The 27,949-nt window shown below is 41.6% G+C and overlaps 1 protein-coding gene and 1 long non-coding RNA gene across 2 annotated transcripts in view; one reads left to right on the top strand and one right to left on the bottom strand.

The window, feature by feature from the left end:
- Positions 1-27,949, bottom strand: part of CPPED1 (calcineurin like phosphoesterase domain containing 1) — a 113,270-nt gene that overhangs the window by 63,862 nt on the left and 21,459 nt on the right. The gene's annotated exons all lie outside the window — the stretch shown is intronic.
- The window catches only part of LOC142655674 (uncharacterized), an 80,648-nt gene continuing 71,030 nt past the window's right edge, over positions 18,332-27,949 (top strand). Inside the window, exon 1 of the long non-coding RNA XR_012849530.1 lies at positions 18,332-18,458. This is a non-coding gene — a long non-coding RNA (uncharacterized LOC142655674). The remainder of the gene's footprint in view (positions 18,459-27,949) is intronic.

The following is a 27,949-nucleotide window of genomic DNA, read 5'->3' as shown; positions in this document are numbered from 1 at the left end:
ATATAGCTATCCTTGGCTACATATAGAATCTGGACCACAAATAGTGGATAACAAGGAGTATGTCCATGATAACAGATATTGCTAAAGATTCTGGCCTATTTAAAGGGGTTGTTCATGATTAGAAAAACATGGCTACTTTCTTCCAGAAACAGAACCACACCTGTCCAGGGGTTGTGTCTGGTATTGCAGCACAGTTCCATAGGAGTGAATGGGGCTGAGCTGCACCAGACACAATCTGTTGACAGGTCGGGCACTGTTTTTGAAAGAAAGCCGCCATGTTTTTCCAATACTATTGAGTTGTTTATTATTGACTTGCTGCACAAGACAATGTTTAATCAAGTGAGTGGTTCATGGATATACTCACGTGTGCGTACACACCTACAAACACACAGACCCGGACTGTCCTCATATCAGGACTAGCCAGAGAGTCTTATTACTAGACACAGAATCCCCTGTCAACCACAGAGCCACTGCCACTCACAGAGCCCTGATTACAAGCCACAAAGCCAACTTTGTCGCCACTACCTGCCACAATGTCTTACCCTAGGAGGAAGCTACACATGAGTAGGCACAGTATTGTTGTAGAAAATTCATGCATTTATGTCAAAATGACAGGGGTTGAGAAAGCTATGCTAAATGCAAGAATAATTCAGGCTCATAGGCTTCGTAGTGTTCTTTGTCTTATATTACACTTTGAATAAAAATCTGAAAGAATTCAGTATAACAAGCATGAAGAAATAAAAGACATCTGCAATGGGCAAATATTTCTGCAAGGCACTATATATATATATATATATATATATATATATAAAACGAAATAATTTATTGAACTTTCAATACAAACAGTAAAAACAGTAGAATATTAAAATGACCCATGTTCGGTTGTATAAAGTACTGGCAAGTATTTGGTCACTTAGACGGAAGTTGTGTTGAAAGTTTATTGGATCCCTCACTTTCTGAAATACTCAGCTTTTCAAACACAGTCATGACCAAACATGAGTAAAATGGAAGGAGAAATGGACTATCAGGTACGCCATGATGTCGCATGCCTACAATCTAGAATTGTCCTGGGCAAATGCCCAATAATCAATGCCTGGGCACGAGCATACAATCTACAACTGCTCGCTGAACATTTTCTAAAACAGCTGCCTAAAATATAAGTAATGATCAGTGAATTAGTAATAATTGAGTATTATCTTAAACAAAAAATATCGACATATTATATTGAGAAATGACATGTAATGATATATAATAGAAGCCCTGGAGTTACAACACAACGGTTCAAAGTTTACTATTTATGCATTATGCCTACCCAAGGAATTCTTTACCACTGACCCATCATGCAACTTATTCATGCAATAAATTGAAAGACGGCATAAGCCAAGAATGGGATGTGAGCATTTGGTTTAGAAGATAATTTTAAAGCCCCTCTGAGAACAGGCATGTTTTCAACATGCTGCAGGAAGTCAAGCAGAAAGAAGACTTGTGGACAATATGATAAAGAACCATTTGAAATACCGTAGGGATTGTCGAGTTATCAGTAATCTCTAAATACTAGGCAAACAACATTGTGTGGGCACTGTCCAGTGTGAATTAACCGACAATAATGTATCAGGAAGCACATAAAGGGCAATTCTATCATTTATTTTTTACAAAACAGAATCTTTCCTTTCATAAGCAAAAATGATTAGAGGTTTGTGACCACAGGCAATAAAAATTCCCCGCTAAGCCTAGGGACATGCAGAAAAAATTAGAATTCCCGGTAGAGTACAGATTATACAGTGGGTGACAATACAGTATAATGAAATAGGTATTTAGTCTTCCCTGATAGGGATGTAGCAGAACTAAACTTGTAATTTTTTTCTTTTCTTCAAGCCTATGTTGAAAGCTATGAGAACAAAATAACTGATGAATAATGACTGATTTCTTCTCAAAAAGCCCAGAGTAAAATAAAACATTGTTTTACCATTTATAATTTATAAGGAAATTGCTAAAACAGCAATACCCTAATGAAGAGTTCACATTAAAATTGCAGCAGGAGCCTGTAAAGGGGCAAGGGGGGTAAGCGTGACTTTTGGTAATGTGACTGTATTCACTATTTTCCCCCTTGTTACTGTTTGTATGATGTCTAATGCTTAGAGTTTATATGGTATTATTATCTATTACTCGTGTATGACGCTGCCATACAGAAAAGGGCCAGGAGGATGTGATAAAGGGTAGCTGGTAGCAGGAAGTGCAGTGTGTGTGGCTGACTCCTCGTGTAGTGCCTGGGGAGCCTCTGTAGCTCTGTCAAGTAGCTGCAGGCCCAGGGAAGAGGCTCAAGTAATGAAATTCAGACAGAAGAGCAGCTGAGAAAGTTTCATGTCCCAGCAGCTTCCCAGTTAGCTTGTTGGTCGATATGTGAAATCTGTTGCAAATTATCCCTTCGCTAAACTATAAATTCATTAAAGGGGTTGTGCAGGTTGGGGGTTGTTTTTTATACTGATGACCTATCTACAGGATAGGTCATCAGTATATGATCGGTGGCGGTCCAACACCCGGAATCCGCACCGATCAGTTGTTCCGGGTACCGGAAGCTATACAGTGGTCGGTGCCGGAAGCCGATGGCTCCAGTCACAGTATAGGGGCCGCGCTGGGTTACTGTAGCTCTGCTCCTATTCACTTGAATAGAAGCAGAGCTGCAATACTGCAGCATGGCTGCTATACAGTGACCAAAGCCATCTGCTTCCGGCACCGACCACTGCAAGAGGAGTGATCCTTACAGATTGTTTAACCACTTTCTGAGCAGAAGTTGTCGTCCCCCCCCTGTCCTTCCTGACCAGGCACATTTTCACGTTTTAGCCATGTGCCAATTTAAAAGAAGATTGTTGTTCTATTACTCTTCGTGTATTTAACCTTGTTTTTCTCAGAACATATTGGACATTGAAATTGTGTAAAAACAATTATTATATATTTACCTTTTTATTTTTTTAAATACAGAAGGAAAAAAAAGAAAAGAAAAAACAGTGAATAGGTGAATTTAGGTAACTTTTTTTTTTTTTACATCTGGTGCACACCACTGGTTAAACACACCCACCTGAACACATATTTGGCAACTTCTGATGACTTCAGCGATACCAAATCTGTGTGAATTACTTACATGCTGGGCTTTTGGAGAGCAAATTTTCCAAAGCTGGTTTGTTGACAACATACTATAATTACAAATGTTGTAAAGTGCCATAAAGCCGTCAAAACCAACAAAATTAGCTTTTTTTTTATTTTTAGGAAATTAGACCCCTCCCCTCAAGGTATTAATTTAACAACATATAAAAGCTTTCAAAATCTGGAGCACTGTGGCATTGATGTTCTCAGAATGCTGCCAAAAATCTTTCCTCAGGACCAAATTACTTCCAATCTAGAAGGTAAAACTTCTTACCAATTCTTTTACAGTCAAAAATGTCCTTAATTTCAACTTCAGATCTAGTATCGACAGGAACAGAAGACGTTCTGGAATATTTGTTCAGCAGCACCACAGGTTTGAGTAGCGATACATGGAAAGAATTAGGGATTCAAAGGGAACGATGTAACCAGAGCTTGTAGTTCACCGGATTTGTTTTCTTCAGGACTACAAATGGACCCAAGAAACAAGGAGCAAATTTATATGATGGTACCTTCATGCAGATGTTTTTGGAAGATAGCCACACTTGATCTCCAGGAGCATACTGTGGAGGGAATTTCCTCTTCTGATCTGCGTACTCTTTCATACGAGAAAGATTAGGTTTGTTGCCAAACACGTAAAAAAAATCCTAAATGTGGAGTTGGCAGCAGAAACTTCAGAGGAAGCAGACACAGGAAGAGGTATATGAGGATGCTTACTGTATACGATGAAAATGGTGAGGAGCGAGTGGATTTTCCGGAGTGTTTGTTATATGAGAATTCGCCCAGGGAAAGAGATTCACCCAGTTGTCGCATTTGACAGACACAAAATAGCGAAGGAAATTCTCCAGTTTCTGGTTGACTCTCTCCACTTTGCCATTGGACTGTGGGTTGTATGCAGAAGAAAAGTCTAGCATGAACTCCAGCAGGCCACACAAAGCTCTCCAAAACCTTGAAAGGCCGCCGGGTAAGGTACGAGACCTGGCGGCGGGGCGTTACAGATATATTGTACTTTGGAGGTAGTTTTTGCTGCACTCCTTATGTTTATTTTGAGTGTCTGACCTTTTGTTGTTTTTTTGCTCTATATTTGTCACGTACTCCCTTCCTGCGGCTCCCTCAGTCTCCAGGACGTCGAGAGTCACTCGCTCAGGCGTCGCCCCGGCCTGGCAGACTGAGGCAGTCTGCAGCCAATAAGAGCTCAGGAGCGTCAGGCCAATCAAAGACTGGCTGATGTTCCTGAGCTCCCGCCCTCTCCTTATTTAGTTCAGCCTGGGGCAATAGGCCTTTGACTGTAATTAGAGTTACCTAGCCTGGTGCTTTCCCTTGTTTCAGACTTCCCTGAGGGACTTGCATTTTGACTCCTTTGTGACCCCTGACTTTTCTTTGCCTTCTGACTTGTTTTTCTGCTCTCTCCCGGTTTGACCCTGCCTGCCTGACTCCGTCTTTTGCGCCCGGACTTGTCCGTGGCACAATTGTCCTGCCTCTCCCTCCGTGTACTTCCCAGGTGACCCGTTGTTATTTCGTACTGTCTCTGTCTTATCCATTTGTCTGTTTCACTTGTACTAGTATGGGGAACGCCGCCCAGTTGTGCGCCGTCGTTTAGGTCGGGTCGTACAAGTAGGTAGGGACAGAGGTTTGGGAAGAACAGGGACCTCACTGTTTACCGTGTATTTTTTCGTGACAATATTGATAGGACATGCCATAAATGGCTGATGCAGAGAATGGGGGTGCTCAAGTGAGCTGTTTATGTGTTTCCTACTGCCTGTAATGGAGAGTAACCGGGCATTAACAGCCACCTCTCTCTCATGAATGAGGTACCAAGCACCGCTGTTCTCGAGATTGATGGGGGGCACCAAAGACACTGTAGTGGTTAGACTCCTACAGATCAGAAATTTATAACATATTCTATTGATACACATCCTATGTTAATTTTATCAGGGAAAATGTGGTAATAAGCAATATCAGTTAAAAACACAGTTTTCACCACTCTAACGCTGAGCTACAGTCCAAAAAGGGCTTAAAGAGGCTCTGTCACCAGATTTTGCAGCCCCTATCTGCTATTGCAGCAGATCGGCGCTGCAATGTAGATTACAGTAACGTTTTTATTTTTAAAAAACGAGCATTTTTGGCCAAGTTATGACCATTTTCGTATTTATGCAAATGAGGCTTGCAAAAGTACAACTGGGCGTGTTGAAAAGTAAAAGTACAACTGGGCATGTATTATGTGCGTACATCGGGGCGTGTTTACTACTATTACTAGCTGGGCGTTGTGTATAGAAGTGTCATCCACGCATCAATATAAAAGTCTGCTGCCTGACCCTGGGTATTGCCGTTCCGGCTTGTTTTGGGGCATACTAGGCGTGAACCATAGGTCAAATTTAAATAGCCGGTTGCTCTGTTGTGAATCAATCAAGAATGTTTCCAATAAACAAAATGTACAGATGTTTCAAAAGAAAATCCATAGTACATCAATACATAAAAGCCATGGTAAATCCAAAAATAATCCCATATGTAGCAATTAAAATAGTAACAGTCTCGATTGAAATTAAAAACATCAAGGTCCATACATATTACATATAATTTTTCATGCAGTGTCATCGACTTATCGTAAAATATCTCTACCCCTAAAATAAATTGGATTATGTTCTTATTATCCTATTCTTATATAAAAATCTAATTCTTGTTACCGGGAATACCTATAACCGTAATCGTAAGCGTGGTGGGGGAAGGACTATGCACTAAAGCCCTTTTTGGACTGTAGATGGTAACTGTTGGAGCGGTGAAAATTGTATTTTTCTTTATACAGTATTTTGGGTGTCTGGACATCACCTGATTACCTGCTCCGGTTCAGCTAAAAAGAGAGATGTGCCGAGGTGCCATTTGTTTTGTTCTAAGGAATATCATTTCCTACCAGAAAATCCTTCTTGTTTCTGTAACCAAGCATTTTAATAACATGTAATCTACTTCTGAAACAAAAACTTCCTGCGTCTGGAGCCTGGATGAATGTATTTGTTGATCCGCTCTACAGAGGTACATCTCTTCGAATCCAAGTTGTGACACAATATCCGATTAACGTGTAACAGTTCAGCCACTCAAGGCTATGCAGAGATTTTAATGAGATGTCAGGCTTGATAACAATCTCTCATATTTCTTATTACTATGCTGTGCAAGGAAGATAGGTTTAGCTTTAAACGTGACAACTTCACCTTAATTCCTCCCTCCTGGATTTTAAATAATGTACAAGAACAAAAATATTTTCTGATTCATTTTAAAAAAACCTGCCAATTGTCAGGAGTTAAATTATATGCATAAGTATATATGATAAAGGGTCAGAAATAATTGCAAAAAGTGTGATAACGCTGACAGCCCTATCCTGCATTAAAATGACTTATTGAATGGGGAGCAGGACGTTATTACAAAATTCATAAAATTTACATGTTATAAAAGTGATTTTTGGGATAACTCCTTTCACACGGAACGTTCTTGTGACATTAGGTGGTCAAGGTCATTATTCCGGTACAATGTCAAAAGGAATATGGCTACACAAACAATTGAGCAACTACAGTCCAGGACAAACAGACATCCAGTGGAGACGGGAGGAATGTTTTCTAACCATCTCGCACTTTATATCGCTCAATCATTAAATACTTAGTATGCCCTAACAACAGGAAATATATTCAGACAGCCCTGGGGTCCTTCAATGGACCCTGGGCTGTCTGGCCATACGAGTTATAGGCTTTTGAGTTTATTGGCCTTTTGATTGTTTATACATATGTTTATACATATATATATGTTAAAACATTTACTCACACTGCACTTTATTTATTATTATCACTATATTATATTATTTTTATTCACTTTGTGCGTTGCGCAATTTTATTTGTTTTTACTTATTTTTTATTATTTATTTCTTATTATTATTTTTATTTTTTATCAACTGACCCAGTTGATCTTACTTCACATTTGTTTACATTTGATTCGCAAGTATGCATATATTCTTATGTACATGCTTGCACATCCTTATCTCACTTCTCAGTTTCACGCAATATCCATACCTTGCACATAGTAATTCTGTACTTTTATTGGTTAATCACCATTATTTTTTACATATATACACATTTTTCTATCACTATGCGACATACTTCCTTATTACTCACACTATTCTTCATCTGCAGGCTTCTTTCAGATTGCAGGCAGTTTAGATAACCATACATACGAGTCTGGTTTCATTGCATTCTCACTTCTAGCTATACATGCAGGCATTTGCCTGTCACCATTGTTCACACATTATCGCACTCAGCGGTTTTCTTCACACTTCACTTTCTCTTACCTCACATACAAATGTCTAATAATACAAACTGACATTATATACATGTATCTATGATCATGGATGTGTCATGTCTACCATCCATCAACTGCAGCATTAACGTATTTTCAGGACTCATGTTACCTCTACGTATTATACTTTACTAAATTCGCTATCTCCTCCATCGTATATGATCTCTTCTCCCTGTGTCGCTCTCTCATTGGTGGCCGGGGTCCGGTCCCCGTCCTCGTCACTGGTGACGTGCCTGCTGTCTGGTCCACGTGACCGGTTCTTACTGACGCGGTCACGTGTTTCAGACTCTGGCTCGTCGCTGCTAACGCCGACGTGGGCGCGGCTTCTCTAGCTTCCAGGAAACAGCGACCTGTAACTATACAGGGTATATAGCCTTATCACCTAGCACGCACATCAGGTGCAGTAAACCTAGCCCATTGGTACGCTCCCATATAAAAGGTCTATGACTCCAACCTAACACCACCCCCAGACGAAGGCATTAGCGCCGAAACGCGCGTTGGGGTGGATCCCAGCTGTGATTGTCCGGTCTCTACACTATGGGTATGTCAGACTTTCATACTATGGCTTATTTACTGATGTAACATACCCTTCTCTTGCTCTACTTTTGTATATGCATGTTTATTCCTACTGCATGCACAACATATGTGTGGTGTCTAGCATATATTGCACCCTGACTTAAACATCAGTCATTGATTGCAACTTAACTTGAACTAGGATTAATGTATTTTTTGATCTTCACTGCATGCAAGTATGCATGTATTTACATCTGATCTGTTTACCTAAATTGAATACATTAGATATCCTTATCGCTTGCACTAGCTCTATCAGGGACTTTACACACATTATACGCATTATTGGTGATTATTTGGTCAATCTCCAGCTGAGTATCCTTGTTTTTACTGTTGGCCTATGGATTCTTTTATCATTGTATGACTCATGTATGTTAATAAAGAATTTTTGTATTTTTGCATTACCCTTTGGTTTCCCAGCATCCTTTTCTTCTTTTGGTCTTATATATTTCGTCGTGATGCTGTTTGGGTATAACACCCTTGAATCAACCCATTAAATTTTATATGTATTTCACTTATTTCAATATTGGGGCATATTGATTCATGTTGCTTTCTCGGTTGAGTTATAGGCTTTGATCGCGTCACAGGGATTTTCTGTGACACGCTCAAAGGGCAGTCCCCCCTCCTTGAACGGCGCGATCAGCTTTTATCGCGGCATTCAAGGGGTTAACGGCGGAGAGTAGATGTTTCTCTTCTCTCCGTCGTTAGAGCGGGGCCATGTATTACAGCCATTTCCCCGCTCCCGGTCGCGCGCGGAGACGGCTGTCACACAGGACGAGAATGCTCGTCCTAATGCACGAAGTACCCGCCACTTAGGACGAGCATTCTCGTCCTGTGTCGGCAACCAGTTAATAAATCAAGTACATCTTACTCCAGCGTGTTTCAGATTAAGGTTGGCGTATGAAACGCCAGTCTTATTAACCCCTTAATGACCAGGCCATTTTGAGCATTAATGACCAAGGATTATTTTTTGTTTTTTCACGGTCGCATTCCATGAGTCGTAACTTTTTTTTATTCCGTTGACATAGCCGTATAAGGGCTTGTTTTTTGCGGGACGAGTTGTATTTTGTATTTGCACCATTTTTAGATGCTTATAATATATCGATTGACTTTTATTAACTTTATTTTAGGAGTGAATTGAAAATAAGCAGCTATTCCAGCATTGATTTTCACGTTCTAAATTTACACCGTTTACTATGCAGCGTAAATAACATGTTAACTTTATTCTATGGGTCGGCACGATTAAGGGGATACCAAATATGTAAAGGTTTTATATGTTTTCCTACATTTGCACAATAAAAAGCCTTTTAGAAAAAAATTACTTGTTTTTGCATCGCCGCGTTCCAAGAAACGTCATTTTTTTATTTTTCTGTCAATGTGGCCATATGTGGGCTTGATTTTTGTGGGCCAAGGTGTAGCTTTCATTAGTACTATTTTGGGGTACATATGACTTATAGATTAACTTTTATTACATTTTTTTATGGGGTGGGGAGGGAGAAAAGAGAGAATTTTGCCGTTGTTTTTTGCATTTTTTTTGGACTCCGTTCATCCGGCGGTTTAATTAATGTGTTCATTTTAATGTTCAAGTCGTTATGATCGTGGGCATACCATATATGTGTATGTGTGATTTGTTTTAACACTTTTACTAAATAAAACCAGTTTTATTTTATTTTGACTGTAAATTTAAATATTTTTTTTTTTCCACAAACTTTATTTAACTGCTTTGCATTTTTTTTTTTAGTCCCACCAGGGGACTTCACTATGCGATCGGCTGATCACATATATAATGCTTTGGTATACTTAGTATATCAAAGCATTGTTGCCTGTCAGTGTAAAACTGACAGGCAATCTATTAGGCCATGCCTCCGGCATGGCCTAACAGGGATTTGCTGAAGACAGACCTGGGGGTCCATGTTAGGCCCCCGGCTGCCATGGAAACCCGACGGTGACCCGTGATTTCTTTGCGGGGGCGCCAATGGGGTGACAGAGGGAGCTCCCTCCCTCTGTCAAACACGTTAGATGTCGCTGTCACCATTGACAGCAACATTTAATGGGTTAAACTGCCGGAATCGGAGCGCGCTTTGATTCCGGCAGTTGCGACAGGAGCCAGGCTGTGTATAACAGCCGTGCTCCTCCCGCTGATCGCGTGTGTACACTGTCAGTACCCACGCGATCACAGGACGGATATATCCGTCCTCCTGCGCGAACTAGCAGCTGCAGATGACGGATATATCCGTCCTTCGGCGTTAAGAGGTTAAATTCCCCACAATATTTTTCAGTAGACTGAATTGATATACAATATTATCTAAGGGTGTATTCACACATGGAGAAGTTAACTATTATTTATGGTTCCCTTTCACTACTTTTTCAAAGTGTCCGTCCCTCTTTTCAGGATGGACCCATAAGCATTTTGTCAGCCAGTGCAAAACAAGAGACACGGAAGGAGCCTTTATGACACATAATAGGATTTCCTTGGTATATTTAAGCTTATTAAGGCCAAGGCTATAAGATGGCTCTAAGGACGTAATATACTTCTGCTTATTTAAATAGCTGGAGACGTGACATTCTGTGCACTTTGCTGACCGGCTCTATGAATGTTTAATCCTTTGACGGGAAGATAACGCTGCTGAATCGGGACAACTGCCTATTAATGTGTGTAATCAAAAGCAAGTAAAACCTGATTAATTTTGATGCACAAGCCAAAGTGGATAAGTGAACAAGCTAAACTTGTCCTTATATGTGTCACTTCAAATCATGTGGATTAGTCATGGGTCCAAATGCAAAGATACCAAATGCCACAGTTAAAAATGTACACATCTGTCATTTAGTCTACCATTTTCCATATGCCATGATTACGGCATGTGGACGTCCATAGAAGAGAAACCTCATTTGGCTCGTAGAGCTCCTCCTGGTATGGGCCCATGGCAAGCCATCAAATTCCTAAAAAGATCCTAGTACTGAAGGTGGTATGGGCCGCAGTCCACATTGTCACTTGCCCTAAGCGGCCACAGAACCCCACACATCACCTTCTTCCTGTTAACCATCCCTAAGTTTATGCTGCAGTCACAGGCTGAAAAAAAAGATATCTGACGTGTGCCAGGGTCAGGTCAAACGGAAGTCCCCTGGCCATGCATAATGACCAATAAAGTCTTCTAAATAGGTGAGGATTGGGGCTCTGATTTGACAGCAGTCTCCACCTTTCCATTTCACAGACCACAGAGCATTGGGGTACTTACCACGGAGACATGACTTTCCACTGTTAGGGGGCCTATGATACAAATCATACAATAGGACAACCACATTAATACATGTAAATTGTTTAGCATTCCAGTTATGGAAAAGCGTTAAAATTTAAGTAACTATGACATTTCCATATAAGATAATTTTCAAAGCTTTTTGTCCTCTATATGACAATAAATAGATAATGAAGAAATAATGTATTCTACATAAATGTAGGTTACTACTGCAGCTATTGTCATGGGATTACTATAGTGTGCCCAACTAATGTGCTCGTTTTCTAAACTGGCCCTTGCAATATGCCTTATGATCCAGCTTAAATAATGCAGAAGACTTTCCATTCCAAGGAGAGATCCTTACTCAAGACTTTGCCATACAGAGGTCATGCATTATTGAAATACAGATGTTTAGATTCACTGCTGTTCGGTTACTCCATAAGGACTGTTACTAAATTAAAATATTAAATATCTCCCAACCTAGAAAAATGTGCATAAAGTTATAAAGCTGTAGAGAAAATAAGATTTGATGTATAATACACGCGAATGGGTCAGCGTCTTATTAACAAACATTTAAAAGTGACTTGACAATTACATAGTTGTTCTGGGCCCCTCCTAGGAAAACATAAAATCATCGGTCAGGGTTTAAAGTATAAAATAAAATTAAGCCTCTATATCGGGTGCTCCTCTTCCTGCCTGCCATTGCATAGTGAGTGGGGAGACACAGGTGAGTGATGTAGGAAAGACTGTGCTGGTCAATTATTAGGTACCAACACAGTCAAGGAGAGTGACTCTCACGCCATAGCGATATTATGAAGTCATGGCGATGGACTACTGATACGATTGCTTTTAGCCGATAGTGCAATCTTATTGAAAACAGAGTGGCAAGGCTGAATATAACTAGTCAGCTGTCACATTATATGCAAAGTCACTTTAATTATACATTAACCCCTTCGAGACAAAGCCATTTATGATTTTCGTTTTTCACTCCCCGCCATCTAAGAGCCATAACTCTTTTATTTTTTCCGTCCATAGAGTGGCGTGAGGGCTTATCTTTTGCAGTAGGAGTTGTCGTTTCTATTGGTAGCATTTAAAGTACAATTTAATGTGCTGGGAAATGGAAAAAGGGCTTAAATTGGATAAAACTGCGATTCCTGCTTTGTTTTTGGATTTCATTTTTACGGCTTTCACCATGCAGTAAAAACGTCAACTTAACTTTATTCTGTGGCTCAATATGATTATGGTGATATAGTTTTTTTTAATATATTACCACTTTAAAAAAAATACTTTTTGTTATAAAAAAATTGCACAAAAATGCCAGAATAACAGGTCACGTAGCAACTGGTAAGGGCAGACGGCAGAGGTTTGTCATGGGTCAATTAGCAAGAGGCCAGGGAAGGCGGCAGGCAAGGATGGTGAAGACAGAGGTCAAAACACAGAAAATCCAATAGACAAAACAGCTGAGGGACACTAGGAGCACTAGCATGAACTAAATTGCTCTGGCAAGAAAGGAAGGAGTGGGGAGGAACCTTTATAGCCAGGGAAAGCTGAAGATGTATTTTGGCACACACCGGCACTTTATGAAAGTGAGGGTCAGCGCACGCATGCACTATGACCCAGTAGAGAACGTCAGCGGCGTGGTAGACCGCCTGAAGAGGAGTAGCAGCGGCCATGACGTCAGGAGCAGGTAAGTAGCGGAGCGGCTGGCATTACATCCCCTAATTATAATTAGGCATTAAAAGCCGTCTTACTGACTGTTGGAGACTCTGCTCGGAGCCGCTGTTGCTAACTCCATCCCATTGGATGGGAAGAATATAGCCACATATAGCACTACTCTTCCTGTCAAAACGATAGAGACCACAACCGAACCCAACGAACCACACTGTGAGTCAATAGTTGCCAGTGGTATGCATCGTACGACAGATCTGGCCGATTGTCGTGATTTCGTGAATAGAATCTATGACCCTAATTTGAACATAGCCTGAGCCCATGTTCACAATTGGATTCTGTCAGAATCTAGGTTCAGAAACAACGCCTAAATCCAGAGAGAATCTGCAAGAAATATGCCAACAATGCACGAGTGGGGTATTTTATATGATGCAGAATAAAGATTGTGCCGCATACCGTATTTTAACCCCTTCCCTCATGTGAACTTAACCGTATGTCCATTTTAGTGGTGCCGTCCCACAAATGGACGTACAGTGGGTGCCAACAGTAACAAAAGCCCCTTTGCCTGTCATGCTGAAAGAACAGACTGAGGGGGGATTTACACGAATGTGTAATACGTCCGTGCAACGCGCGTGATTTTCACGCGCGTCGCACATACCTATGTTAGTTTATGGTGCCGTGCAGACAGACCGTGATTTTCACGCAGCGTGTGCCCGCTGCGTGAAACGCACGTTATGTCCTATATTTGTGTGCTGTTCGCGCATCACGCACCCATTGAAGTCAATGGGTGCGTGAAAATCACACGCACAATACGGAAGCACTTCCGTGGGACGTGCGTGATTCGCGCAACATAGTGTCATAATGATGGTGGCTGCGCAAAACAGTGTCATAATGATGGTGGCTTCGCGAAACTCACGCAGCCGCGCATCATATAGTGATGACACACGGAGCTGTTAAGTGCCTTTTGCCCACGCAAAATGCCGCGTTTTTTGCGCACGCAAAATGCACACGCTCGTGTAAATCCGCCCTGATGATCACATTGTGAAGTCCGTTAGTGGGACTAAAAAATAAATAAATGTTTATAAAGTTAAGTAAAGGAAAAAAAAAAACTGTTCACATTTTTCCATAAAAAGTGGTTTTGTTTTGCAAAAGCTTAAAAAAAAAAGAAAAACCTACACATGTATGATATTTCCGGAATCACAACAACTTCTATTATAAAGTTATCACAAGGTGAACGGCATAAAAAAAAAACCCACAAGAATAATGGTGGAATTATTTTTTTTTCCAACCCCCCCCCCCCAAAAAAAATAAATAAACTTTAATCAATAAAAAAAACAACCCCACATACAGCTACATCAATAAAATAGAAAAAAGTTAGAACTAATGCGGCAACCTAAAACAAAATTATATTTTTTTGTTCATAAGTGGTAAAACAAAAAACTATGGTATCGCCGTAATCGTACCGACCCATGAAATAAAAGTATCTTTATTTATGCTGCATGGAGAACATCGCAAAATATATAATGCAAAAATCATTCACGGAATTACTGTTTTTTTCATTCCCCCCAGAAAGAATTATTAAAACAATAATCAATACGTTTTATGTACCCCAAAATGGTGCCATTGAAAAATACAACTCCTATTGCAAAAAACAAATACAGTGCATGTCAAACATACATATTTACTAAAATTTTTACTACATTAGGCCTCATTCACACGACAGGGTTTCCCGCCCGGGTGCCGGACGTTCATAAATCGGCTGGCACCCGGCTGCATTAGCAATAATAGACCCCTAATTGGGCTATTCACACGACCAATTTTTTTGACGGCCGGGAAAACCGGCCGTCAAAAAATAGGACATGCTCTATTTTCGGCCGGGTACCCGGCCGCCCGGCTCCCATAGAAGTCTATGGGGCCGGGTAATACACGGCCATCACCGGAATGTGTCCCGAGTGATGGCCGGGTTTTCCGTGGCTTGCGCTCTATCTCCTCCTCCTCACAGCGCAGAGTGCATGTGAGGAGGAGTTGATGCAATTCGGACGAATGGCTACGCTGTACACTGTGTTGCAGGGCCGGGGTGTACAGCAGGTGGAGGGAGCGCTGCGCTGGCTCCCTTCCCCTGCTTGTTAAAAGCGCCCTGGCCCGGCGACACCTTCCATGGCGCCGCTAGCAGCTGCTGCTGCTACCACTGTAGCGACGCCACTATAGCAGAGCAGGGAGGTATCTCCCCGCTCTGCTATGTGTTAGCCCCACTTTAGCTCCTTGAAGTAGCGGAATCCCCGTATTTTCGGGGATTCCGTTCCTGGACAGAGCGCTTGATGTCTCTGTCCATATCTGGGCAGTGACATCAGGGGAAACTCCTGTAGCGGAATCCCCGAACACATGGGGATTCCCATTCAGGAGTTGCCGCTGATGTCACTGTCCAGATCTGCCCAGCCCGGAACGGATGCAAAACATTATGCAAACCGGCCGGGCAAAATGGCCGATTTTACCGGCCGACACTCGGGCTCGGGCGGGACCCGGTCGTGTGAATCCCGCCTTAGGCTTTATTCACATCTGCGTCAAGCCTCTGTTCCGACGTTTCGCCGTAACGGAGCCCTGCCTGACACAAACTGAAACCATAGGTTACCGTTTCCATCACCATTGATTTCAATGGTGACGGATCCGATGCCAATGGTTTCAGTTTGTCTCCGTCGGACCCTTGCACAACAAAGACAAATTTAAATCATTGGCACCGGATCCTCACCAGTGAAATCAATGGTAATGGAAACGGAAACCTATGGTTTCAGTTTGTGCCAGTCAGGGCTCCGCTCCGACGGAACGTAGCCCTGACGCATATGTCAACATAGCCTTAGGGGTACAGTTCCGAATGCCACCACAAATGTCCCAGCTAAACTATGTGTGAACTAGGCTTGTCACGAAACCAGAATTTGGACTTCGATACCGATACTTTGTGTAGTATTGCAATTTTAGATTCCAAAACGATACTTTGCCAACGGTAATAGAAAAATTCTTCCATTTTCTCATGTGAGGCACATTGTGTGATAAATTTTAAATGTACCTCACATTAATAATAAATAACCCCATCATGTTTCTCAGTCATAATGGACAACATTTGGTTAATGTGTAAGGTACATGATGGGGTTAATTACTACTAATGTGAGGCACACGGATGTTAAATTCATCACACTTCGTGGCTTACATCAATAAGTGAAAGAAAGACGGTTTTATTTTATTTTTTGATGGCATACACATCATAAATTACGCCAATAAATTGTTGTGCGGGTTATTACAGCCGCGCCAATACTGAATATGTGTATATTTTATGTATTGAGACTTATTTTAATGTTTATTGTAAAAAATGTGTACGTGTATTTATTTTATTTAACATTACCTTATGTTTTTAATTTTTTATATTTAAACTTTAATGTACTGGCATATATCTATAAACGGATAGTACACAGGCAGTTGTTGGACATACCTAAGTATGCCCTAACAACAGGAAATATAGTAAAACAGCCCTGGGGTCCTTCAATGGACCCTGGGCTGTCTGCCCATATATGGTATGTCCCTCAATCGCATCACAGGGAAGCGTCACAGGAATTCCCTGTGACGCGAACCAAGGGGCACCCCCTCTTCTCATTTTCCCCTTGAATGCTGCGGTCAGCTTTGATTGCAGCATTCAGGGGAATAGCAGCGGAGATTAGATGTTTCCCTCATCTCCAACGTTAGAGCAGGGCTGCGGCTGTGTAATACAGCCATTGCCCCGCTCCTGACAAGTGTGCACGCGGTCAGCATGAGGTGATGCGGCTGCACTATTACACAGTCGCAGCCCCGCTCCCATACATTCATGTGTTACAATACTAAGATGTGCGGTCGAAATACATGAAATAACGGTATTGAATTGTTTCAGGGTGCACGGCGTCGAAATAGTATCGAAGTTTCGATGCATCGTGCATCCTTAGTGTGAACAAGGCTATAAACTGGAGTTCTTGTCTGCATTAGCAGCTAACGAAAGGGGGTTGCCGTGATCTGCTGGTCTCCAGGAACCCCACAATTTAAAAATGGAGAAACCCTGGAATGAAATGCGTAATCAAAATTTTTATTTTTTTAGGGCAAAGACAACAAGTCTCTATCGGTGTCATAATAATGTTAACATTTATGGAAGTAATGACAGCTGACTATCCAAGAGTGCTTGGCACTGCGGTAGAACAAGATGTACATGACGACAACACTACTTGTCTGTCGCTGTAAGGGCGATAGAACAGCATAAGATGCAATTACCATCTTAAGAAAAATACATAACTTGAGATACAGAACAGATGAATACAAGATCTGTGTTGTATCTAATGAGTACAGATTTCAGAGTACGTGCCTATATACACATCTTAGTGGGGTTTATAAATTGGTTACCTAACTGATCGCTAGAATTCATTCGGATTAACACAAATATTTCCATCACATATCAAAACAGTGCAAATGTGTAACGTGGATTTATTGATGATACACTGTAGGCAGACTAACAACCAATCAAATTCTTTATTAAACAGTAGTGTATAAGTTTTGGCAAAGCGGTCAATAACCGAGGTCGGGGCCGTGCCTGTTTGTTTCAAAGGAATCTGTGGACACACAGGTCCCGCCTTCTATGGTGCTGCCACGGGTCACAGACACGCCACTCTCTACCACACGGCTTATCCCGATGTCTTTATTTACCTATGTCACCGGGTTCCACCAGATTCCTTTGTGGAGGACGCCCTCCTAACCCTGCTACAATTACGCGGGTCGTTTTAGAGGCACCGCTACCTTTCGCACACGGACACACTCGGTGGTACTCTGGCAACAGTCCGAGTACCTTAGGCACAATTATTTGAGGGGGTATTGTACAGTAAGTAGGTAGTCCAAAGTCCATGCAAATCAGTCCATTGAATAAGATGATTACCGCCCCTTTAAGACCGCTTTGCTCTGGCTATAACATAAATTGCTTGTAACTTGTATATTTATAACCAGGATATATTACTTCAAAGATGACTGTTCACTCAAATTACCACAAGGAGTGGAGGAATGACCAGACTTCCCTTGATAATTATATTCTGGATATAATTTATTCAGTCAATATTCAGACCTTATTCTCAGGTCCCTCTGACTTGATGACTCTTTGTGGTGTTAGATTCTCAGACACTCGGCCAGACACTCTAATGTTCTGTTTCTTTCTACCTATTGTCACTCTAACTCCCTCCACTGTCATTACCTCACACTTTCCCGCCTTTTTCTAACTCCACCCCTTCTCTCTCTCTAACCTGCTTCTATCCACATCCCGCACCAATCACCTTGACCAGTGCGGTCATCTGATCTCTGCACTAATACACGGCTCAATGGGTACCCCCCTTAGTGCGGGGCTACTGTGTTTCCTTGGATGCTAGGGAAACCCAGCCTCACCCCCGCCCACTGGGAAGACGTAGCGAAACAGGAGGATACAAAAAACCAAGACAGACACCGGGGGACACGGACGAAAGGGTGAGGGAGCAAAACACGTAACCATTTACAATACCTGGTGGGTGACCAGGAAACACCCCACACATATCCTTCAACTCTGCCAATAGTGCTTAGTTAAAGGGGCTGTCTCACTCACACATTTCTGAATATCAATATGGAATGTCGGTATCGGGCGATATGTTGTCTTTGTATCTCAGACTATAAGGCAGAATGGCCGCGCATGAATGGCCATCTCTCCACTATCAATACCCCGGTCTCAGCATGACTTAGACTGCCTCATTGGACAAATATGACACATAAAATTAATAACCCCCTAAAGTAAGCCATCGTGTTAGTCTTTATCAAACTACGTCTACGAGATGAGTGGCTATAGTCTTTCAGTATGGCATCTACTTTTTATGGAGCCTGAGTTACTGTAGATGATTTACCTGGGGACCGGCACGTGGCGGACACTGCTGACATTTTTTTACATGCCATATTTACAAATGCAGTGATACCCTTATAAAACATACTGTGGGTATGCCATAAATCCTTAAGATAGGAATACCCATTAAATCATCACCTTCCTGCTCATGCATCCCTATATGATTCACCATTGAGCATTTCACTAGAAGGCTGCATTCACACTGAGTTGCAGTTTTAAAATGTGTTTTTTTTTTAATGTTGGTTAACGGGGTTATCCAGACACCATAAACATACTCTGAAACTGTTTTTTTACTACATATAAATACTCTTCTCAATATACTTGCTTTTGCATATTTGCATGATAACGCCAGTCAATACAGCGGTCACGTGATCCGTTTACTCTGTAGTTGTCTTGTTCTTCATGACGAGCCAACACCGCTATATGTGACCTGAAGTTCTACCTACTCCACTCGGTGTCGGCGCATAATTTAACATGTGACAGATATAGACAGTGCCACAGCAGGAGAGAGAGTGTGCGATTTCAGTCTTTTCACCCGAACAGGCAAGGGGGCGTGTCAGTGTTACGGACAGGGCTGTGGAGAGGTTAGTCTTGTTTTGTCTGCCGAACTCGCAAGTGGGCGTGTCTCTGCTACGGACAGTGTAAGCGCTCTTACACTGTCCGTAGCAGAGACACGCCCCCTTGCCAGTTCGGCAGACAAAGTACAAGACTGATCTCTCACAAGAGCTGAAGAGATCCTCTCCACAGCTCTGTCCGTAGCACTGACACGACCCCTTGCCTGTTCGGGTGAAAAGTGTCACAGCCATAGTAACACGTCCCCTTGCAAGTACATGCCCCGTTGACTGTTCAGGGGGTTATTTAAATATCGGGTGCCAAATATAACGGCACGGATATCTAAATAACGGAGGGAGGTAGAAAAAAATGTAATGTGCCCCAGGGTTTGTTCAGCCCACCCAATTACATGCTGCACTCAACTGTACATGTATGGGGAGGTGAAAGGTTCTCTTTAATGCCCAAAATAACCTTAAAGACTTAATTCACTACAAATCAGTCAGTTTCATAGGAAGCCATTGGACTGCCAATCTCATTTTTCTATTGCAGGCCCACACTGAAGAGTTAGGCCTTATTCACAAGGCCGTGAGATACGGACAGTATGTCGGCCGCTTTTTCAGGACCAAACTCAGGAAGCCGTACTTCAAGAATCATAGTAATGTATGATGCTAGCTCTACCTGCCTCCCAGTGGGACTACCGTCCTGTATTGAAAACATGATTACAGTATGGGACAGTATTCCGGCAGGGAGGCAGGAACACCTAGCATCATACAGAACACTATCACCCTAGCAGTACGGTCCCCTGAACTGTATTTGATCCGGGAAACGCGCCCGACATATGGTCCAAACATGGCCGTGTGAATAAAACCTTAATTTCATAGGGAACCATATGATCTAAGCCTTTATTTTTGGAACATGAGAGAAACCGTATTAACCCCTTCCCGCTCCTTGACGTACTATTACGTCATGGCAGCTGTATCGTTCGCGCTCCATGCCGTAATAGTACGTCTCGGGAGTAACGGCCGTTTCGGCCGTCCTCCCGACACATACAGGAGCTGTGACGCTGCTGTCTTGTTCAGCAGCTGTCACAGCTCCTACAGCGGGGACCGATCGCTGTGTCCCCGCTGATTAACCCCTTAAAAGCCGCGTTCTATAGAGATCGCGGCTTTTTAGGGGTTAAGCTGCCATCGCCGGCCTGCTACGCGATAGCGGCCGGCGATGGTGACTATGGCAACCGGACACCAAACAATGGCGTCCGGCTATGCCATAGACGGAAGCCTAGTGGGTCCTGACAACGTCAGGACCCACTATGCTTGCTGTCAGTGAGTAGCTGACAGTTCTAATACACTGCACTACGCATGTAGTGCAGTGTATTAGAATAGCGATCAGGGCCTCCTGCCCTCAAGTCCCCTAGTGGGACAAAGTAATAAAGTAAAAAAAAAGTTAAAAAAAGATGTGTAAAAATAAGAAAATAAAAGTTTTAAAAGTAATAAAAGTAAAAGTCCCACTTTTTCCCTTATCAGTCCTTTATTATTAATAAAAATATATAAACAAACAAATAAACTATACATAATTGGTATCGCCGCGTCCGTAACGGCCTGAACTACAAAATTATTTTGTTATTTATCCCGCACGGTGAACGCCGTAAAAAAAAATATTAATAAACCGTACCACAATCACAATTGTTTGGTCACTTCACCTCCCAAAAAATGGAATAAAAAGAGATCAAAAAGTCGCATGTACCTAAAAATGGTACTGATGGAAAATACAGTTCGTTACGCAAAAAATAAGTCCTCGCACGGCTTTATTGATTGAAAAATAAAAACGTTCTGGCGCTTAGTATAAGGTAACACAAAAAGTGAATGATTGTTTACAAAACGTATTTTATTGTGCAAACGCCATAAGACATAAAAAAAACCTATAAACATCTGGTATCGCCGTAATCGTATCGCCCCGCAGAATAAAGTTAATATATCATTTATAGCGCACGGTGAACGCTGTAAAAAAAAAAAGTATACAAAAACAATAGTAGAATTGCTGTTTATTAGTCACCACGCCACCTAAAAATGGAATAAAAACTGATCAAAAAGCCGCATGCACCCCAAGAAAACTACAATGGATTCCTCAAGGGGTCTAGTTTCCAAATTGGGGTCACTTTTGGGGGGTTCCCAATGTTTTGGCACCACAAGACCTCTTCAAACCGGACATGGTGCCTAATAAAAAAGAGGGCTCAAAATCCGCTAGGTGCTCCTTTGCTTCGGAGGCCGGTGCTTCAGTCCATTACCGCCCGAGGGCCACATGTGGGATATTTCTCTAAACTGCAGAATCTGGGCAATAAGTATTAATTTGTGTTTCTCTGATAAATCCTTTTGTGTTATAAAAAAAATGGTATAAAAAGAGTAAATTTCACCTCTACTTTGCTCTAAATTTCTGTGAAACACCTAAAGGGTTCATAAACTTTCTAAATGCTGTTGTGAATACTTTGAGGGGTCTAGTTTCTAAAATGGGGTGTTTGATAGGGGTTTCTAATATATGGGCCCCTCAAAGCAACTTCAGAAATGAACTGGAACCTAAAAAAATAAATAAATGAGGCAATACTTCGCTTCTTACATTATACTGATAATGAGCCGTGCCCACTCCGAGATGACCCCAGTTTTGACCGTTTGTATAAACGGAGACCCCTATTAGACCGTTCCAGTGCCCGGTTTTCCCAAGCATACACCCCCGAGAAGTGTTTTTCTATTGATGAGTCCCTGGTACATTTTAAAGGGAGGGTTCAATTCCGCCAGTACCTGCCAGGTAAGAGGGCAAGGTATGGCGTGAAGATGTATAAGCTGTGCGAGAGTGCATCAGGGTATACCTACAGGTTTAGGATATATGAAGGAAAGGCCACCCCCAAACCAGACTGCATCCTGGACTACAATAGGTACATGGGAGGGATGGACTTGTCAGATCAAATCCTGAAGCCCTACAGCGCCATGCGGTGTGGTATAAGAAGCTGGCCGGGCACATCATACAGATGGCTTTGTACAATGCGTATGTGCTACGTCGATGTGCAGGCCAGAGGGGAACTTTCCTGGAATTTCAAGATCTAATCTTTAGGGACCAGGAAGGGGGGGCACCCAGTACTTCTGGAAGCGAGGCCACACGCATCGTACCAGGGCAACACTTTCCAGGAGAAGGTCCCCAAACCGGTGGAAAGGGAAAGAGTCAAAAGAGGTGCAGAGTCTGCTATAAGAGGGGGATAAGGAAGAACACAATATACCAATGCGACACGTGTCCCGAAAAACCAGGGCTCTGTATAAAAGATTGTTTTAAAATGTATCATACATCCCTTGATTTTTAATTTACCCTGATGCACTCCGCACAGCTTACCCCCCTCATCTTTCCCTTCTGAGCCCTGCCGTATGCCCAGGCAGCTGATAACAGCCACATGTAGGGTATTGTCGTACCCAGGAGAACCCACATTACAATTTAAGGGGTGTATATCTCCGGTGGCGCATGCTGGGCACACTATATTGGACACTGAAATGGCATATACATATATAAAATTGCAAATCTCACACTGCACCATCTGCTGCGCATTATCTTTTACACAGTACCTGTGGGGTCAAAATGCTCACTACACCTCTAGATGAATGTCTTAAGGGGTGTAGTTTTTAAAATGGGGTCACTTCTCGGGGGTTTCAACTGTACTGGTACCTCAGGGGCTTCTGCACACATGACTTAGCACCAGAAAAGCTCCAGTAGGCCAAATGGTGGTCCTTTCCTTCTGAGCCCTCCCATGGGCCCAAAGGGCAGTTTATCACCACAAGTGGGGTATTGCCGCACTAAGGACAAATTGGGCAACAAAATGGGGTATGTTGTTCCTTGTGAAAATAAGAAATTTTGATCAAAAATGACATCTTATTGGAAAAAATATAATTTTTTTCATTTCACAGCCCAATTCAAATAGGTGCTGTGAAAAACCTGTGCGGTCAAAATGATAACAAAAACCATAAATGAATTCCTTGAGGGGTGTAGTTTCCAAAATGGGGTCACTTCTGGTGGGTTTCCATTGCTTTGATACCTCTGGGGCTCTGCAAATGCAACATGGCACCCGAAAACCAATCCAGCAAAATCTGGACTCCAACAAACACATAGCGCTCCTTTCCGTCTGAGCCCTCCCATGGGCCCAAACGGCAGTTTATCACCACAAATGGGGTATTGCCGCACTAAGGACAAATTGGGCAACAAAATGGGGTATGTTGTTCCTTGTGAAAATAAGAAATTTTGATCAAAAATGACATCTTATTGGAAAAAATATAATTTTTTTCATTTCACAGCCCAATTCAAATAGGTGCTGTGAAAAACCTGTGCGGTCAAAATGATAACAAAAACCATAAATGAATTCCTTGAGGGGTGTAGTTTCCAAAATGGGGTCACTTCTGGTGGGTTTCCATTGCTTTGATACCTCTGGGGCTCTGCAAATGTGACATGGCACCCGAAAACCAATCCAGCAAAATCTGGACTCCAACAAACACATAGCGCTCCTTTCCTTCTGAGCCCTCCCATGGGCCCAAACGGCAGTTTATCACCACAAATGGGGTATTGCCGCACTAAGGACAAATTGGGCAACAAAATGGGGTATGTTGTTCCCTGTGAAAATAAGAAAATTTGATCAAAAATGACATTTTATTGGAAAAAATATCATTTTTTTCATTTCACAGCCCAATTCAAATAGGTGCTGTGAAAAAACTGTGCGGTCAAAATGATAACAAAAACCATAAATGAATTCCTTGAGGGGTGTAATTTCCAAAATGGGGTCACTTCTGGTGGGTTTCCATTGTTTTGATACCTCAACACCTCTTCAAACCTGGCATGCTGCCTAAAATATATTCTAATAAAAAAGAGGCCTCAAAATGCACGAGGTGCTTCTTTGCTTCTAGGGCTTGTGTTTTAGTCCACGAGCGCACTAGAGACACATGTGGGACATTTCTAAAAACTGCAGAATCTGGACAATACATATTTAGTAGTGTTTCTCTGGTAAAACCTTCTCTGTTACTAAAAAAAAATTGAATAAAATTGAAATTCAGCAGAAAAAATGAAATTTGCAAATTTCATTTCCACTTTGCTTTAATTCCTGTGAAATGCCTGAAGGGTTAAAAAACTTTCTATATGCTGTTTTGAATACTTTGAGGGGTCTAGTTTTTAAAATGGGGTGTTTTATGGGGGTTTCTAATACATAGGCCCCTCAAATCCACTTCAGAACTGAACTGGCACCTTCAAAAAAAGGCTTTTGAAATTTTCTTAAGAATATGAGAAATTGCTGTTTATGTTCTAAACCTTGTAACGTCCAAGAAAAATAAAATAATGTTCAAAAAACGATGCCAATCTAAAGTAGACATATGGGAAATGTGAACTAGTAACTATTTTGGGTGGTATAACCGTCTGTTTTTCAAGCAGATGCATTTAAATTCTGAAAAATGCTATTTTTTGTAAATTTTCTCTAAATTTTGCAATTTTTCACAAATAAAGACTGAATATATCGACCAAATTTTACCACGAACATGAAGCCCAAAGTGTCACGAGAAAACAATCTCAGAATCGCTTGGATAGGTTTAAGCATTCCGACGTTATTACCACATAAAGTGAAATATGTCAGATTTGAAAAATGGGCTCTGAGCCTTAAGGCCCAAACTAGGCTGCGTCCTTAAGGGGTTAATGAGAAGAAACCCATGTGAACAATAAGACAACAGGCAAACTCCATGCCATTGCTTGACTAGATGGTAGTTCTATAAGTCAGCGTGTAAGGCTTTTTGTTTCTCTTCTGTTTATGTATAAATTAATCTCGGTTCCTGGTGTTTTTATCTGTAGAGAAGTGTTTAGAGATGAATACGCTTCAGAATGTCTGTTACACAATCACGCAGTTACTATTATCATATTGACCTCAATAAGTTCAGATCTAGTTCATTGGTGTTAGCAAACATGAGCTTAATTTTTAAACATGTTCTTCAAGAAAGTCTGAGATCTGCATGCTAATGAGCTGTGAAATCTTCAGAAATTAAAGACACTGATAAATGTGGCATCAACATTTTACTTGTGAAGCATGAATTCAAGCATATCAGAACCATAATTCCAAGTAAGCCTTTATAAGATTGTTGTCTGGTTTAGAAAACTCATTTTTAAATACTCGAAGAGGGAAGTTTGCATTAAAAGGGGAAGTTCCCCTGTTCAGAATGCTTATATATTAACCAGAACGGCTAGAAAAAGCATCTCAATGGACACAATGTAATTCTTCAATTCCCCTGTGGTGGTGCTGTAGGGAAATTTTAACTGATCGCTGGCACCCCAGCTGCAGGACACCAGCTTATCCTCAGGGCAAACATCTAATGCCAGGGCTGCACTGAGACTTTTTGTAGTACTACTGATTGATTTTAAATTTTGAGTGACTGAAATACAAGACTGCATGCAATTCAATGAACTTATTTAGACTGCAGCTGTAGCTTAAACGGTTCCCGACCGCTCACTGTAAATTCACATTGGCGCTTTCTGGGCTCTGTGCAGCGCTGACGTGAATTCACGGTTAGTGTTAACAGAGCGATCGAGTGTCTCACAGTAGTGCTGACACCCGGATCACGGTGTTAAAGAGACTCTGTCACCAGATTTTGCAACCCCTATCTGCTATTGCAGCAGATCGGCGCTGCAATGTAGATTACAGTAACGTTTTTATTTTAAAAAAACGAGCATTTTTGGCCAAGTTATGACCATTTTTGTAATTATGCAAATGAGGCTTGCAAAAGTCCAAGTGGGTGTGTTTAAAAGTAAAAGTCCAAGTGGGCGTGTATTATGTGCGTACATCGGGGCGTTTTTAATACTTTCACTAGCTGGGCGCTCTGAAGAGAAGTAACATCCTCTTCTCTTCAGAACGCCCAGCTTCTGACAGTGCAGATCTGTGACGTCACTCACAGGTCCTGCATCGTGACGGCCACATCGGCACCAGAGGCTACAGTTGATTCTGCAGCAGCATCAGCGTTTGCAGGTAAGTCGATCTTACCTGCAAACGCTGATGCTGCTGCAGAATCAACTGTAGCCTCTGGTGCCGATGTGGCCGTCACGATGCAGGACCTGTGAGTGACGTCACAGATCTGCACTGTCAGAAGCTGGGCGTTCTGAAGAGAAGAGAATGTTACTTCTCTTCAGAGCGCCCAGCTAGTGAAAGTATTAAAAACGCCCCGATGTACGCACATAATACACGCCCACTTGGACTTTTACTTTTAAACACACCCACTTGGACTTTTGCAAGCCTCATTTGCATAATTACAAAAATGGTCATAACTTGGCCAAAAATGCTCGTTTTTTTTAAATAAAAACGTTACTGTAATCTACATTGCAGCGCCTATCTGCTGCAATAGCAGATAGGGCTTGCAAAATCTGGTGACAGAGCCTCTTTAACACCTGCCTCTGGTCCCAGAGACATGATCGGGACCTGATTGGTTCAGGTCCCGATCATGTGACATCGCATGGAAAGTTTGTTGTAGCAACAAACTTTCCCAGGGACCGATTGTGGATGTTAATGTTGGTTGTCATGGCAACCGGAGGCCATTCAATGGCCTTCGGTTCTGCCATGCACAGAAGCCTATGAGGACCAGCTGGAGGCTGGTCCTTATAGGCTTCCTGTCAGTGTGACGCTCAGCGTCACACTGACCGTTTAGAATACATTACACTATGTAGGTAGTGTAATGTATTATAGCAACGATCAGTGCTGCAAGTCTTCAAGTCCCCAAGTGGGACAGAAAAAAAAAGTCAAAAAATAAATAATAAAAATGTTTTATAAAAGTGTAAAAATAAAAGTTATAAGTTACAAAAACAAAAAATACTTTTTTTTTCCTATAGGAAGACTTTTATTATAGGAAAAAAAATGAAACCGTTAAAAAAAGTACACATATTTGGTATTACCGCGTTCGTAACAACCCAAACTATAAAAATATAATGTTATTTTTCCTGCACGCGAACCCTGCAAAAAAAAAAAAAAAGCAAAGAACAATGCCAGAATCACTTTTCTCAGTAAGCCGGATCGAAACGTTGCCTACCTGTGGGGTGAATAAAAACACCACTTCTTTCATCCACTACTTTGCATATACCCCAAAACAGTACCAATAAAAACTACAACCTGTCCCGCAAAAAACAGGCCCTTACACAGCTCTTTTTTTACGGAAAAATACAAAACATATGGCTCTCAGAATATGGTGACACAAAAAATTAATTATTCTATAAAAAACGCTACAAAACATAAAAAAACTATATACATTTGGTATTGCCGTAATCATATAGACCCGCAGAATAAAGTAAAATGTCATTTATAGCACAAGGTGAACACTGTAAAAAAAAAAAAAAAGAATCAAAAAACATTATCAGAATTGCTGGTTTTTGGACACCTTGCTTGCCAAAAAAAGGAATAACAGATTGTCCCACAACAAATAAGCCCTCACACAGCTCTGTTGGGGATAAAATACAAAAGTTCTGGCTCCCAGAATATAGTGACGCAAAATGTGCA

The sequence above is a fragment of the Rhinoderma darwinii genome, chromosome 6 (genome assembly GCF_050947455.1).
Source record: "Rhinoderma darwinii isolate aRhiDar2 chromosome 6, aRhiDar2.hap1, whole genome shotgun sequence".
Lineage (NCBI taxonomy): Eukaryota > Metazoa > Chordata > Amphibia > Anura > Rhinodermatidae > Rhinoderma > Rhinoderma darwinii.
The sequence above is the reverse complement of the archived record's forward strand: the minus strand, read 5'-3'. Positions and strand labels throughout refer to the sequence as shown.